Source organism: Dermochelys coriacea, chromosome 2 (genome assembly GCF_009764565.3).
Source record: "Dermochelys coriacea isolate rDerCor1 chromosome 2, rDerCor1.pri.v4, whole genome shotgun sequence".
NCBI lineage: Eukaryota > Metazoa > Chordata > Testudines > Dermochelyidae > Dermochelys > Dermochelys coriacea.
Genome location: NC_050069.1, coordinates 11,635,055 through 11,648,926, shown reverse-complemented (window position 1 = coordinate 11,648,926; position 13,872 = coordinate 11,635,055). Strand labels below are relative to the sequence as shown.

The 13,872-nt window shown below is 45.2% G+C and overlaps 1 long non-coding RNA gene across 1 annotated transcript; it reads right to left on the bottom strand.

The window, feature by feature from the left end:
• Window positions 1-3,771: 3,771 nt before the first annotated feature.
• LOC122458588 lies at window positions 3,772-6,592 on the bottom strand. The gene is made up of 3 exons (XR_006278641.1): window positions 6,581-6,592; window positions 5,736-5,749; window positions 3,772-4,071 (listed from the first exon to the last, which is right to left on the bottom strand). It is a non-coding gene; the product is annotated as an uncharacterized LOC122458588 (long non-coding RNA).
• Between the last annotated feature and the right edge of the window lie 7,280 nt (window positions 6,593-13,872).

The following is a 13,872-nucleotide window of genomic DNA, read 5'->3' as shown; positions in this document are numbered from 1 at the left end:
AGGTCTGTGATCGAGTGACCAGAGAGATTGAAGTGTTCTCCAACTGGTTTTTGAATGTTATAATTCTTGACGTCTGATTTGTGTCCATTCATTCTTTTACGTAGAGACTGTCCAGTTTGGCCAATGTACATGGCAGAGGGGCATTGCTGGCACATGATGGCATATATCATATTGGTAGATGCGCAGGTGAACGAGCCTCTGATAGTGTGGCTGATGTGATTAGGCCCTATGATGGTATCCCCTGAATAGATATGTGGACAGAGTTGGCATCGGGCTTTGTTGCAAGGATAGGTTCCTGGGTTAGTGGTTCTGTTGTGTGGTGTGTGGTTGCTGGTGAGTATTTGCTTCAGATTGGGGGGCTGTCTGTAAGCAAGGACTGGTCTGTCTTCCAAGATCTGTGAGAGTGATGGGTCGTCCTTCAGGATAGGTTGTAGATCCTTGATGATGCGTTGGAGAGGTTTTAGTTGGGGGCTGAAGGTGATGGCTAGTGGCGTTCTGTTGTTTTCTTTGTTGGGCCTGTCCTGTAGTAGGTGACTTCTGGGTACTCTTCTGGCTCTGTCAATCTGTTTCTTCACTTCAGCAGGTGGGTATTGTAGTTGTAGGAATGCATGATAGAGATCTTGTAGGTGTTTGTCTCTGTCTGAGGGGTTGGAGCAAATGCGGTTATATCGTAGCGCTTGGCTGTAGACAATGGATCGAGTGGTATGATCTGGATGAAAGCTAGAGGCATGTAGGTAGGAATAGCGGTCAGTAGGTTTCCGATATAGGGTGGTGTTTATGTGACCATCGCTTATTAGCACCGTAGTGTCCAGGAAGTGGATCTCTTGTGTGGACTGGTCCAGGCTGAGGTTGATGGTGGGATGGAAATTGTTGAAATCATGGTGGAATTCCTCAAGGGCTTCTTTTCCATGGGTCCAGATCATAGAATATCAGGGTTGGAAGGGACCCCAGAAGGTCATCTAGTCCAACCCCCAAGATGATGAACCCCAGATGATGAAGATGTCATCAATGTAGCGCAAATAGAGTAGGGGCATTAGGGGACGAGAGCTGAGGAAGCGTTGTTCTAAGTCAGCCATAAAAATGTTGGCATACTGTGGGGCCATGCGGGTACCCATCGCAGTGCCGCTGATTTGAAGGTATACATTGTCACCAAATGTGAAATAGTTCTGTGTCAGGACAAAGTCACAAAGTTCAGCCACCAGGTTAGCCGTGACAGTATCGGGGATACTGTTCCTGACGGCTTGTAGTCCATCTTTGTGTGGAATGTTGGTGTAGAGGCTTCTACATCCATAGTGGCTAGGATGGTGTTTTTAGGAAGATCACCAATGGACTGTAGTTTCCTCAGGAAGTCAGTGGTGTCTCGAAGATAGCTGGGAGTACCCCCCCCCCCACTGTTCCTCTGATATTCTTGTTAACTGCTGGAATTAGCCTACCTTGCTTGTCACCATGAAAGGTTTTCCTTCTTTCCCCCCCCCCTGCTGCTGGTGATGGCTTATCTTAAGTGATCACTCTCCTTACAGTGTGTATGATAAACCCATTGTTTCATGTTCTCTGTGTGTGTGTATATAAATCTCTCCTCTGCTTTTTCCACCAAATGCATCCGATGAAGTGAGCTGTAGCTCACGAAAGCTTATGCTCTAATAAATTTGTTAGTCTCTAAGTTGCCACGGGTACTCCTTTTCTTTTTGCGAATACAGACTAACACGGCTGCTACTCTGAAACCTGTCATAGAGAATTATAGTTTACTAATGTTACCAGCCAATGGGGCTACGCCATGAGTTCAAAAAGAGGAGGTCTGCACTGCAGTGGTGAAGATCTTTGGCTTTAAAGCTTGCTAATGAGCCATGCAGAGGGTGCTACATATGCTTCACATGAAGATCAGTTTTCAGGTTGAGAAATTAGATTCCAAACCACTGGCCTACCAGAAAGCTTCTTCTTTCTGAGGTTGGCTAAAATAAGAGATTCCTCCTCTCAAAAGAGAGGTCAGGTTATTATTTTATTAAACATTACTCATAGACTCAAATCTTTTTGACTTTGGTCTTTGACTTAAGTCAGGACAGGTTGAAGAGTTTCCCATCTGATCTTGTGTGGAGATGCACTCCATCTTTCATGTCCTTAAACACAAGAGTTCAAGAGTCCTGGGAAGAAGATTCCAAAGAGTGTAGGGACAAGAATGCATCCTTGCTTCACTCCGCTTTTCATCTCAGAGCTGTCCAAAGTGGATAGTTGCTTTCATGTTGTTGAGGAATGAATGTATAAGACTTACCAGGGTTGGTGGGCATCCTATATTTTCTAGTATTAAAAATAGACCTGCTCTGCTGACTGTGTCGAATGCTTTGGTTAGGTCCACAAAGGTGATGTACAATGGTCGGTTTTGCTCTTCACACTTTTCTTGGAGTTGTTGCAGAGAAAATATCATGTCTATAGTTGATCTTCCAGCCCTGAATCCACACTGTGATTCAGGGTAGACATGATTAGCCAGCTGTTTGAGGCACACTAAAATGACTTTTGCGAAAGCTTTTCCTGCTACACTTAGTAGCGAGATACCCCTGTAGTTGTTGCAGTTGCCCTTTTTGCCTTTATTTTTCTACAAAGTGATGATGTTTGCATCATGCATCTCTTGTGGTACCTCACCCTCTTTCCATGAGGAAGATACGGTAATAGGCTGTCTTTGAGGATTTCCGCTGGGATGCCATCTTTTCCAGGAGTCCTGCCACTTGATAGCAAATCAATGGTCTTGCTTAGCTCTTCTACAGTGGGCTCCACATCTAGCTCTGGTATGATTTGTGGAATTGGTATTTGGTCCAGTGGTTCACTGGTGATGTTTCTTTCTTGTGCGTATAGCTCTGAATAGTGTTCAGCCCAAAGAGACAACTGCTTGTTTTTATCTGTAATGATTCCACTGCTGTGCAAATTGAGAGGGGCAACCTTGTTGACAGTGGAACCTAGAGCTTTCTTCAGGCTGTCATACATGACTTTGAGATTTCCTGTGTTTGAGGCTGTCTGTATCTCTTCACAAAGCTTGATCCAGTAATGATTTGCACAGTGTCTGCTTGCTTGCTGCACCTCAATTGGTGCTAATCAGGGGACTTCTATTTGCTGATTATGCTGCCCTCATAGCCCACAGTGAAGATCTACTACAAGAACTCATGGACTGCCTTTCAAGTGCTTGTCCGGCATTTGCTCTCACCATCAGCATCAAGAAAACTGTTCTGTTAGGATAGGTGGTTCCACAAGATCCTTCAATTACCTTAAATGCAAACCAGCTAGAAGTAGTCCAAAAGTTCAGCTATTTAGGTTCTACAGTGACCACCAACCTCTCACTGCATGAAGAACTAAATGTTCGCTTTGGAAAGGCTGCCACCACCTTTAGCAGACTAACTAAAAGAGCATGGAACAACTCAAAGCTTACCATCAAGGCCAAATGCTAATGTACGAAGCTTGCGTCCTCAGCACTCTCATGTATGGTGGGGAAACATGGACAATTTATGCTTACCAGGAGAAAAGGTTAAACAGTTTCCATCTACACTGTTTATGCCGCATACTCAACACAAAATGGCAAGATAAAATCACCAATGCAGAGGTTCTTCAAAGGGCAAATTTACCAAGTGTGACAGCCCTGCTCAAGCAAAGATGACTGTGCTGGCTGGGCCCTCTGAGTAGGTTGGAAGATGGACACATACCCAAGGACATGCTATGCGGGGAGCTATCAGAGGGAACAAGGACAGGATGTCCCAAGCTTCGCTATAAAAACACATGCTAGCAAGATATGAAGGAATTTGGAATTGATCCTGACCAATGGGAAGTCTTGGCAAATGATCATAACAAGCGGTGCCACCATCTCCATCAGGGTATCAAAGTCCATGACAGGAGCTGGCTCCTACAGCTTGAAGAGAAAAGAGCCTGTAGGAAGCAATCAGCTCCCAATCAAGATACATACATTTGCAACAACTGCCAAAGATCTTACAAATCTCGGATTAGACTATTCAGTCACATGAGACATTGCAAACCATCTACATCATAGGCTGCAGTTCCCACCGTCTCTCGCAGATGAAAGGATGCCACCATAGACTCAAAGACTTTAAGGTCAGAAGGGACCATCATGATCATCTAGTCTGACCACCTGTTATGGACCCCTAACCTCTACAGTACAGCTGGTGGATTTAAGGAACTGTTTAATATTACTACTACTAAGCAGAGTATCATTTTATTTTGTAGTTTTATAAAGGTTTGAAACGATAAAGAGCTAAGGTTATTTTAAAAATTCCAAACAGAGCCCGGTGGTGTAACAATGTCAGAACTTGAAGTGAAGTTCTGTTGCTAAAGCCACGTGTACACTACCACGTACATTGGCAAAACTTATGTCACCCAGGGGTGTTAAAAAATATACCCCTGAGCAACATACATTTCACCAACCTATGTGGTAGTGAGAACAATCCTCTGTCTGCAGGAGAGCATCTCCCGCCAACATAGCTACCGCCACTCATTGGGGGTGGTATAATTATGTCGATGGGAGAACGCTCTTACAGAGATGCAGCTGCATCCGTACAGCTGTGCCACTGTAAGCTCTCTAGTGTAGACTTAGCTAAAGTATTTATAACCACAAGGTATCAAGAAAGTCTCTGAGTTTTTTAAATACTAAACAGGTTAGGAAGTAATTGAATATTTGATAATCATTAACTGAATACTAGGATCTATGGTATATCAAAGGAACTAAATATTTGGTATCTACGTTATATCAAAGACTGAAGGAAACATTTAATTTATATTTTGAAACCCCATGGTGAAATAAAAATCTTCAAGGGAAATCCAGTCAAAGTATCAAAAGGAAAAGAACAACCACAGAGGCTTGTTAGCAGCTTGATTAGACAAGAGATCCCAGCTTAAAAGTGAAATAAGGGCAATCAACAATATTAAACAGGTGCTTATGCACCAAAGAGGAAAAAATTTAAGTGTTCCAGCTGAGTGCAGCAAACACCACAAAATTGCACACTTTACAATAACGGTACACCTCCAGAAGAGCCCAAACATTAGAATGTCTGCAAATGAAGTGGTAAGCCATCTATCTCAGGAACCTATATAGCTACGGTTGCCACCCTTCTGAGTTTTACCTGGACAGTCCAATTTTTGGCTTCTGTGTCCGGGTGTCATTTAGGGTTGCCAGGTGCTCAGTTTTCGAAGGTCTGGTCGAAACGGGAACCTGGCAGTGTCTGGTCAGATGTACTGACCAGACACCAAAAGTCCGGTTATCGCAGGGTGCGGGGAGGCGCCAGGTCACTAACCAGCACCAGCCACTGCTCAGCCAGGACTGCCTCCTACCCAAAGACATGCTCCTTGTCAGGCTGCAGCAGCTCCCATCCCAGCCCCAGAGCATAGGAAGCCCAGTGGAGTGGGAGGAGGAAGGTGGAGATGTTCCAGCAAGCAATAGGGCATGTGTGGGGAGAGGAGTGAGAGGTGGGTGAGATTCTGTGGCCTGCGTTGTGCAGGAGGTCAGACTAGATGATCAGAATGGTCCCTTCTGACCTTAGTATCTATCTATGTATCTATGGGGGTGGGGCTTTGAAAGAATAGGCAGGGACGGGGTGGGGCCTCAGGGGTCCAGTTACCAGCAATTAGAAACATGGCAACCCTATATATGGCTCCCATCTGAACACCTCACAGTTTTACTATATTTATAATCACAACACCCCTGTGATGTAGAGAAGAGCTATTAACCCATTTTACAGATGGGTAACAAAGACACAAGAGACTTTCACCAAGTTAAAAAAGTCTTTAGCAGAAGAGGGACTTGAACCCTTCTCTCTCAAGTCCCTAGTTACTGCCCTGACTACTACAACACTCTTGTGCTCACCTCAGCCTACTGCCATATCCCTCAGTTTCACCCTACTTTAACTTTACCCCCTGAAAAATACTTGTCAACCTGATGGAAGAAAAAGAAAAAGACAATTTTTCAGATCACATCTCAAACTCCAGTTGAATGTTTGTTTCTTAAATTGCCTGTGCTTAGCAGTGTTTGCATTTTAAATGGTCCCCAGCTAGGCTTTGAAATAAGAACTGATTGAGGTGGGTAGAATTTACACCTCATTGACATAAATGGGCTATTAGGGAATAGAATTCACCCTTTTCCTTGATGCTGTTTAGCCAGAGGTAAACAGGACAATCACGCATTGACTTAATTACTTTGGGAGTTTTGCTCTGAGCCCACTTTTGGGAACTTTCTACAAAGGTCAATTCCTGCTCAATTTGCTCTCCATGTGTAGACACACTGAAGTCAATGGGACCCATACAGCACTGTAAACCTAATCTAACTGGGATTTTAGCCACCATAGCTGCACTGATGCAAATTCCCAGTGTAGACACAGTTTACACCAGTATTGTGTGGTTTGGATCAATGCAGGTTACTTCAGTTTGAAAAGTGAGCTGCACTGGCACAAATCACATTTACATTAGGGGTTTGTTCCAATTTAGCTGCACCTGTGGTTAAAATACTCGTGTATTTGTAGACAAGGCCTGAATTGTAATTCCAATTTCCAGGACTCTTTTTCTTATCAAAAGTGGGACAGATTCTGATCTTTGTTACCCAGGTCACTTGACTGCCATCTGTGTCAGTGAGGTCAGAATCTAGCTCAACTTTTCCTGCTTTTTATAGTGCTGAGCAAAAATGTTCACAGTTTAGCTAGATCTGCCTTATAAACCACCTTGACAATTCTCATAATTCAACAAAATAGGGCTCTTTACAGAAAGAATTCAGTTACAAGTGATGCAAGGGGATGGATTTGATAACCTAAGAGGGCCCAATATCTATGAAAAATTCAAATTCTTGACCCCTTTTTTATTCGTCTGCAATTCCGTTCATTCAGGAGAAGTTATACCCTGAGCTTCTGGGAGATTTCTCTCCGGTAACTCCCCAGATCTCTTTGCTAGTCAGTATGCTGCAGCATTTTCCTAGTTAGCATATTCTTTCTTTATATTCTTTGCTTCAAGACTCATTATTCTACATTTATCTGCACTGAACTGATTTTGTCATCTTTTTTGCCCAATTACTTAAATGATCTAAGATCTTTTGTGTCTAACTGCATTGTTCTTCATTATTTACCTTTCCTCCCAATATACTGTCACCTGGAAATTTTGATTTCAATACCATCCAAGTCATGTCTATAAATAATAAAACACTTAAATACACCAAGGCATTATACTTGTCTTGAAATGCCTCGCCAGTTTAGACATGAAAAATAAACATCATTTCTGTAGGTTTTACACACCTTCATATGATGCCTTAATGTCACTTTCAGGTACTGTCATCGCTGGCACATATTGAAGTTGCCAGCGCAAATGTGAATTTATGAGCTGACTGTCCTAGCTCCACGGATGAAAGGAATGTTTATCCTTCTAACTGGACCCACTAGGAACAGGTTGAAAACTAACCTTACGCTTATGTTGATGTGAGTGACTCTTCTTGTGAGCTAGGTCCTCCTTTTCCATTCTGTGACTGCTTTCTGTTCCACAATATACAGTCCCAAAGCCCTGCTGATCAGTTCAGTAACCTATTCCACAAGTCCATTTTTATTTACAGAAAAACCCTTCTGCCATGTGTGGTCGGCAGCGACAAGGCCTGGGTTCAAATGTTGACAGATTCCTCTTAAAATTAACAAACACCATCAGCTTGAGACCCCACTCAGGAACTTGGGAAAAACCTGACCTGGCAATACTTCACCACTCACAAACACGGAGCCTGTGTATAACACAAGGAAAACTCTAGTAGGTGATAAAGGAACACAGCATTGTCCTAGGGCAAACACAGCAACAATAAATCCACAATATAGCCATCGGAATAATAAGTAAAACTGTCACCCGCACAGTAACATCAGCAGTAGTCCTTTACTTCAGCCCTCCATGTGAATATATGATCATCAAACATCCCTTTGACATATCACTTCCCCCCACCCTTCCCTTCTATAGCCCCCCACCCCACTCCACTCACAGTTGGGTGTCAGTGAGTATCATAGTCCCAGAGACTGGAGTGCTCTCGTGCAGGTCTGTCTCAAGTCACGAGGGGAAATGCTGCCTGGTCCGGTACTGAGGCTCCACCACCCACCCAAGGGATGTCAGCGGTATTGGTGCTGTGTAGGGGAGCCCTCACCAGCGTTCACTCAGCTCTGTTGCTGCTATCTGCAGCTTCAACAAAGAGCCAGCTCCCTGCAAAGCTGCCTCTGCCCCTCATCTCTGTGCTGCCTCTTCACAAAGCCTCCAGTGGAAGGGGAATCACTAGCATTTAGGACCCTTGAGCTGGCAAGAAGTGCATCCCTGATAGCTGCAAAATAGACCCCCCCCCCTTTAGCCTCACTACGCCACCGATTCTGAGTTTCTGTACAGTTCTGATGACTCCCCAAAGTGTCACTTGGAGGAATTCTGGGTAGAAAGCTTATGCGAATGAACTCTTTCTGTAGCAGCACTCTCCCCTGCTCACCAATAGATGGTAACAGAGAGCTCCTTCCCCTATGGAGGATCTGTGTATTCTTTCCCCTGTTCATTAACACATGGTAGTAGTGAGCTCCCTCTAGAGCAGAGTTTCCTAATCCCTGCAGGTTACGACCTAAAAAAGGGTCACCAGAATGTGTCAAAGAGTTGTGGGGCTGGTTGGGCTTGGCTCCCTGCCCTGGACATTGCAACCTTGTGAAACAAGGTCACAGTGTCACTCAGGTACGACCCAGCTGCACCTCTCTCATTACGACGGTGGGCCAGCCAGGCCAAATTTGAGTAAGGGCTATTGTGGCTCCATGTGCCAGCTTGCAATGCCATTCTCCCAAATTTGGCAGGGCCAGACCCCCATCAGGGGAGCCAGGCCAAACCTGAGTGGTGCTGCAATCCCGGAGGTTGCAATGCCTGGAGCAGGGAGCCATGCCCAGACAACCCTGTGGAAGAGGAGCTGGGAGAGAGCACTTGAGGTCTGCTTCCATTGGATGCAGCAGGTCAGTCTGGGATACAGTAGGGCAGGAAGGGATTCTGGGGTCCTGGTTGCTCCCCTGAATCTGTCCCTTCTTCTCACAGGTGTGGGGAAAAGCAGCCTCTGCTTTGGTTTGCAGATAACATGTTCTCCAGTAGGTAGCAGCCACCCAATATACTCCTTATCCTGCAGACAGATGACATCTCATCTTCCATATGCCCTGTCTTGCTGCACACTTTCCGCAGAATAGCCCCCCCCACAATTTATACCTCCCCCACTGCCAGGCAACTCCCCTTCTGTCAGACCACCCATCCTGGCACCCAACCCCCTCCTAGATCTTCCCTCACTGCATCCTTAGCCCATTTTGTCCCTCAACTCCTTCCCTCAGCCTCCCCACTTTACCCCCAGGACCTCAAATACGTGCCACCTCTTTACCCTCTGCCACCATGGGCTGTGTGAGGATGTGTATTTTTGGGAAGCTATCTGCTTGCTGCCCTTTCCAGAAACCCTTCTGCCCCATATCCTTCCCCAGATATACCTATATACCTATACCCCCACATGCCTTTGTCCCCCTAACTCCCTCCTCACTAAATCCCAGGCATCCTGATCTCCTTACTTTGCCTCCAAATCCCACCATCAATACCTCCTACCCTCTGCCCCCCATGAACCTTGTCTGGGAACTGTATGTTATTTGGGGGGTGCCATGGCTCACCACCTCTCCCCCAAGTTGTTGGGACATGGGGGTTTTCCAGCTGTTCACATCTGTCTGGAGCATCTGAAATCCTAGCTCTGCGCACCTACTCTCCCTTGATGGAGCATGACTTTTGATAAGAAAAAGAGCATGATAGGGCGGAGGGATATTGGCTCTAGGGGCATCTTTCAAAGTTTAGAAATGGGTCCTGAGCCCAAAGAGGTTGGAAACCAATGTTCTAGAGCCACAGGGTTTACACCTAGATTCCAGAAAAGGAAAGAATATACCTTAGTTAATCTGTCATTTTTCTTCTTCAAAACATTTTAAAGGAGACGTCGGAAGGGAACCAGACTTACAGTTGTAGAGGTTAGAAATGGGAAAGGCCTATTAGGCCACCTAAACCCAATCTCCTGCAACTCAGGATTGATCAGTATAGTATATTGTCTAGTGCCTTTTCTGGTGTAGTTGTCAGTGTTGGGGCTTCCACCACTTCCCCTGCAATCTTCCGAGTGTTGTACAGAAAGAGATCATCACCTCTCTCCATCTGTCATAATGGCCTAGGAGATCTTCCCAGATAGACCATTTTTCCGCAGCAGAGATCCTGTAGTGCACAGGATGTTACTCAACCCTCCCCCCCCCCCGCTCAAGAGAGCTTTACCATCACATGGTTTTGTCTCTATCTTCAGATGGAAATTACAGATGGAAAAGAATTACCAAGGCACATACATGCTGAAACACTGTCACCACAAGATTTTACCACTGTAGTCCTTGCCCTTCCTTAGACACAACAAATCCTGCATCTTGGCAGGGGGTTAAACTAGATGACTCTTGCGGTCCCTTGTAACACTATGGTTCTATGATTCCCTCTATTTGCTATTCTCACTTACTGGATCACATTCAAATTAGGTTGCAAGGCCTTCCAGGGTAGGGCCTAGATGTCATATCTATTTATTCTCTCTCTCTCAAGTATCTAAGCTAATTGTGTGCTGTTTAAATAGCAAGTAAATAATCATCATGAATACCTGTGAAGGCTGAGGACAAACAACACCTTCAGTAGAGAACAGTAGATGCTGGAGACACATTCTTCACTTGGGGTGATCAATAAGTCGGAATCTTTCATTATTTGCTGCAATCCATTTCAGTCTCGACTCCTCCTTGTGCTTCTAAGTCTCTGGTGCTGCTGGGGAAGTGCACCTAGAATGTGGAGGGATCCACAAGGAAGCATGGACCCTGCCCATTCCTTATGGGACTTCACCAAATTCCACCAAGCCATGTTAATCAGTGATAAGGAGAAGCAGCGTTATAATGACTACATTACTGTAAGCTATTGGTGAAATCTGTTTAGTCTTCTTGAATTGTGATGCCTGGCACTAGCAAGTAGCAGAAGTATTGAGCCACATGCTTTGGAGGAAACCTATTAGTTGGCTTAAGTTCCTTCTTCCATGTTTTGTCAGGGCCAGGGTGTGTATAGGATCACAAGGGCAGGAAGTACAAGGAGCCTCACTGCACCTTGTGTTTCCATTCGCCAGACAGGCACAAGTGCAGAACCTTCTTCCCAACACTCCCCCTGGGTGCTAGCCAGCCCAGAAGAGATGGGGAGTACTGGAAAGAAAGTGAGAACAAGGCCCTCTCTTCCCTCCCTCTTACCCTACACACACCAGCCACAAAGCTGGAAGAGCCTGCAGGGGGAGAGTACTATTTCCTATTTTGGGTTGTAGCAGCAAGCATGCTCTCCATGAACACCAGGGATTGTCACATAGGTGTTGCAATGATTTCAACTCAGCAGCTCTACAGCCCAGAAATTTCTGGATGAGCAGGTCTCAGCAGCGGCCCCCAGGACACTTCTTGGCAGTCTGAGCTGATGACCTTGGAAAGCTGTTCCCACCTGCCACAGCCAGAGGTTGCTGTTTCCAGTCTCACTCTAGGCTGTAGTCGTGGGCATATGCAGACAGACGCTATGGTCATAGCAACACTAGAATCTGGGACCTTCAGCACTACAAACGCAGGCAAGAGGAGACTGAGGGAATGACAGGCAGCACCCTAGGGAGAGTAAAGGGCACATGACAGGAGACTAGGGCTGTTGCTGACCAAGTCTCTTGCTCCCAAACACCCCAAGGATTTTTCAGACCTCCTGTACTTGTCTGCAGGAAACTCCCTGCCTGATTGGCCGCCTTTCACTGTTCCTCTAACTCCTGAGAAGGGTGACCAATCAGAGCTGCTCCATGCACCGAGGGAGCAGGCAGAGTTCCCAATCCCACCTCTATGGTGATGGGCTGGGAGTGCTTCTCTGTGCCGCTGCCCATATCTTCCATTGCTGTAAACACAACAGGGGCAGCACTGGCTCCCTGCTGGGAGGAGGGGAGAACATCCTCCCCGTACTGCTCCCTCCCCTTGGGCTTATAAATGTGAGAGGTTGGGGTGGGGGCAGGGGGTAAAATGAAATTAGTGTATTTTGAAGGGAAGAGAGTGGTAACCTCCCTGCACCCGGAGAGTCCTGGAGCTCCCTGCCCGACCACTCCCCACTAGGCATTCACTGCTCAGGGTCTAGTACACGATGAGTCCCAGAACTGCCTGTAATCACAGCACTCTTCCCAGGATAACCCAAACAACCCCCCACCACCGTCACCCATTCCTCCCAAATGCCACAGCATCGTCCCCTCTTGAGCAAGATGAAAAGGTGCAGCAGCTGGTTCATCCCACTACCCTCTGCTCACCGCCACTGCTCAGGGAGGGATTGGAAGAGGGGGAAGTTTAGTTTCTTAAAAACTAAAATTGGCAGGTAAGTGCGCGTGCACACACACACACTTGTGGCTGCTTCCCTTAGCCATAATTCCTGATTTGGAATGCTCCTGGGAAAATGCATCAACACTCCACCTTTGACCATGGGCTGTGTCCTGGAAACATGGTCTAGCTTTTCAGCAGCAAAACAAGTGGCCTGTTTTTCAGAGGTGCTGAGCATCAACAGCTCCCATGGATCTCCAATTTGAAAAATTGGCCCTACATTATAAGACCACGACCACCAAGTCCATGCCAAAGGTCCATCATCAATTTTAAAAAACAAGGCAGCTCTTTCCTTTGTTCATTTTTCATTCCTGTCAAGTCACAGCTACTGTAATTGTAATTTTTTCTTAAACACCCACAAACACAAAATCAATAAAGGAGACTATTGAAAACGCACTTTTTCCCTTTCATTGTATACAAGACTCCTGCAGAAATCAACAGTGTGGTTCTTAATAAATAAGCTACTTTGCAAACTGGGCATAGTCAAATAGAAAAGGTGGAAGCACTGACCAGCTGCAAATTACAGCACCAGCATCCAGTCTGTTTCAAGCCTTGATTTTTTGAGTTTTGAACTTTTCGTGTTTGTTTGTTTGTTCTTTCATGGCCAGTGAAACAAGTTAATGGGGCTAGAAAATGAAAAGCCATTTTTCTATTCTGTGTTTTAATAATTTAAGGGAACCTCTAACGACCAAAACAAATATATTTATCATCACACACAAAGCCTCTAGGCATGGACTCTAAAAAGGCACATTAGTGGCAGTGCAGCTGGGGCCCTGTCACTTTGCAGTTTAATTTAACTCCTGCTTTTCTTCCGTTTAACACCTGTAGTTCTAACGTTGCTGAATCTTTGCAGAAAAATGAAATAAAACATATATTGATGCAGGGCATCCCTGGGTGAAATTCTATGGCCTGTGTTATGCAGAAGCTCAGACTAGATGCTCATAATGGATCTTTATGCAATAACAAAACCCTCTCTTCAACCAGAATCGTATTTACAGCTGGATTGGGCTGTTTCATCCACTAAAAAATAGATCCACAACACCATGTGCTACTAAAGGCATATCCTAATATGTTGTCAATATAAGAAATTAAATGTAGCAAGAGGCAGCACTGCAGACTACAGAACCGGCACAGTTATAGCAGAAAAGAGTGCAGAGATACATCATCGTGTAAGAATTCTCTCAGGCTTTATTCCTTCAAAAGAAGCCTTTTGCAGTGGAATTTTGTTACAAGAATGGGTTTGGGCAGCTCTTCCTTTGGATCATTATGTCTAAAGGAGCAATACATGGAGAGGCACCAAATCATGAAGCAAGCATCAGATGTCATAAAATAGAATCACAACTAGCATTTTTATACAGAAGCACTTTACATGTTAGCAGGAAACCTTCAGTGGTTTTCAAACTTTATAGGCTGCGTGTCCCTTTCCAAATAATGTAGCGTACTGTGTACCCATCTG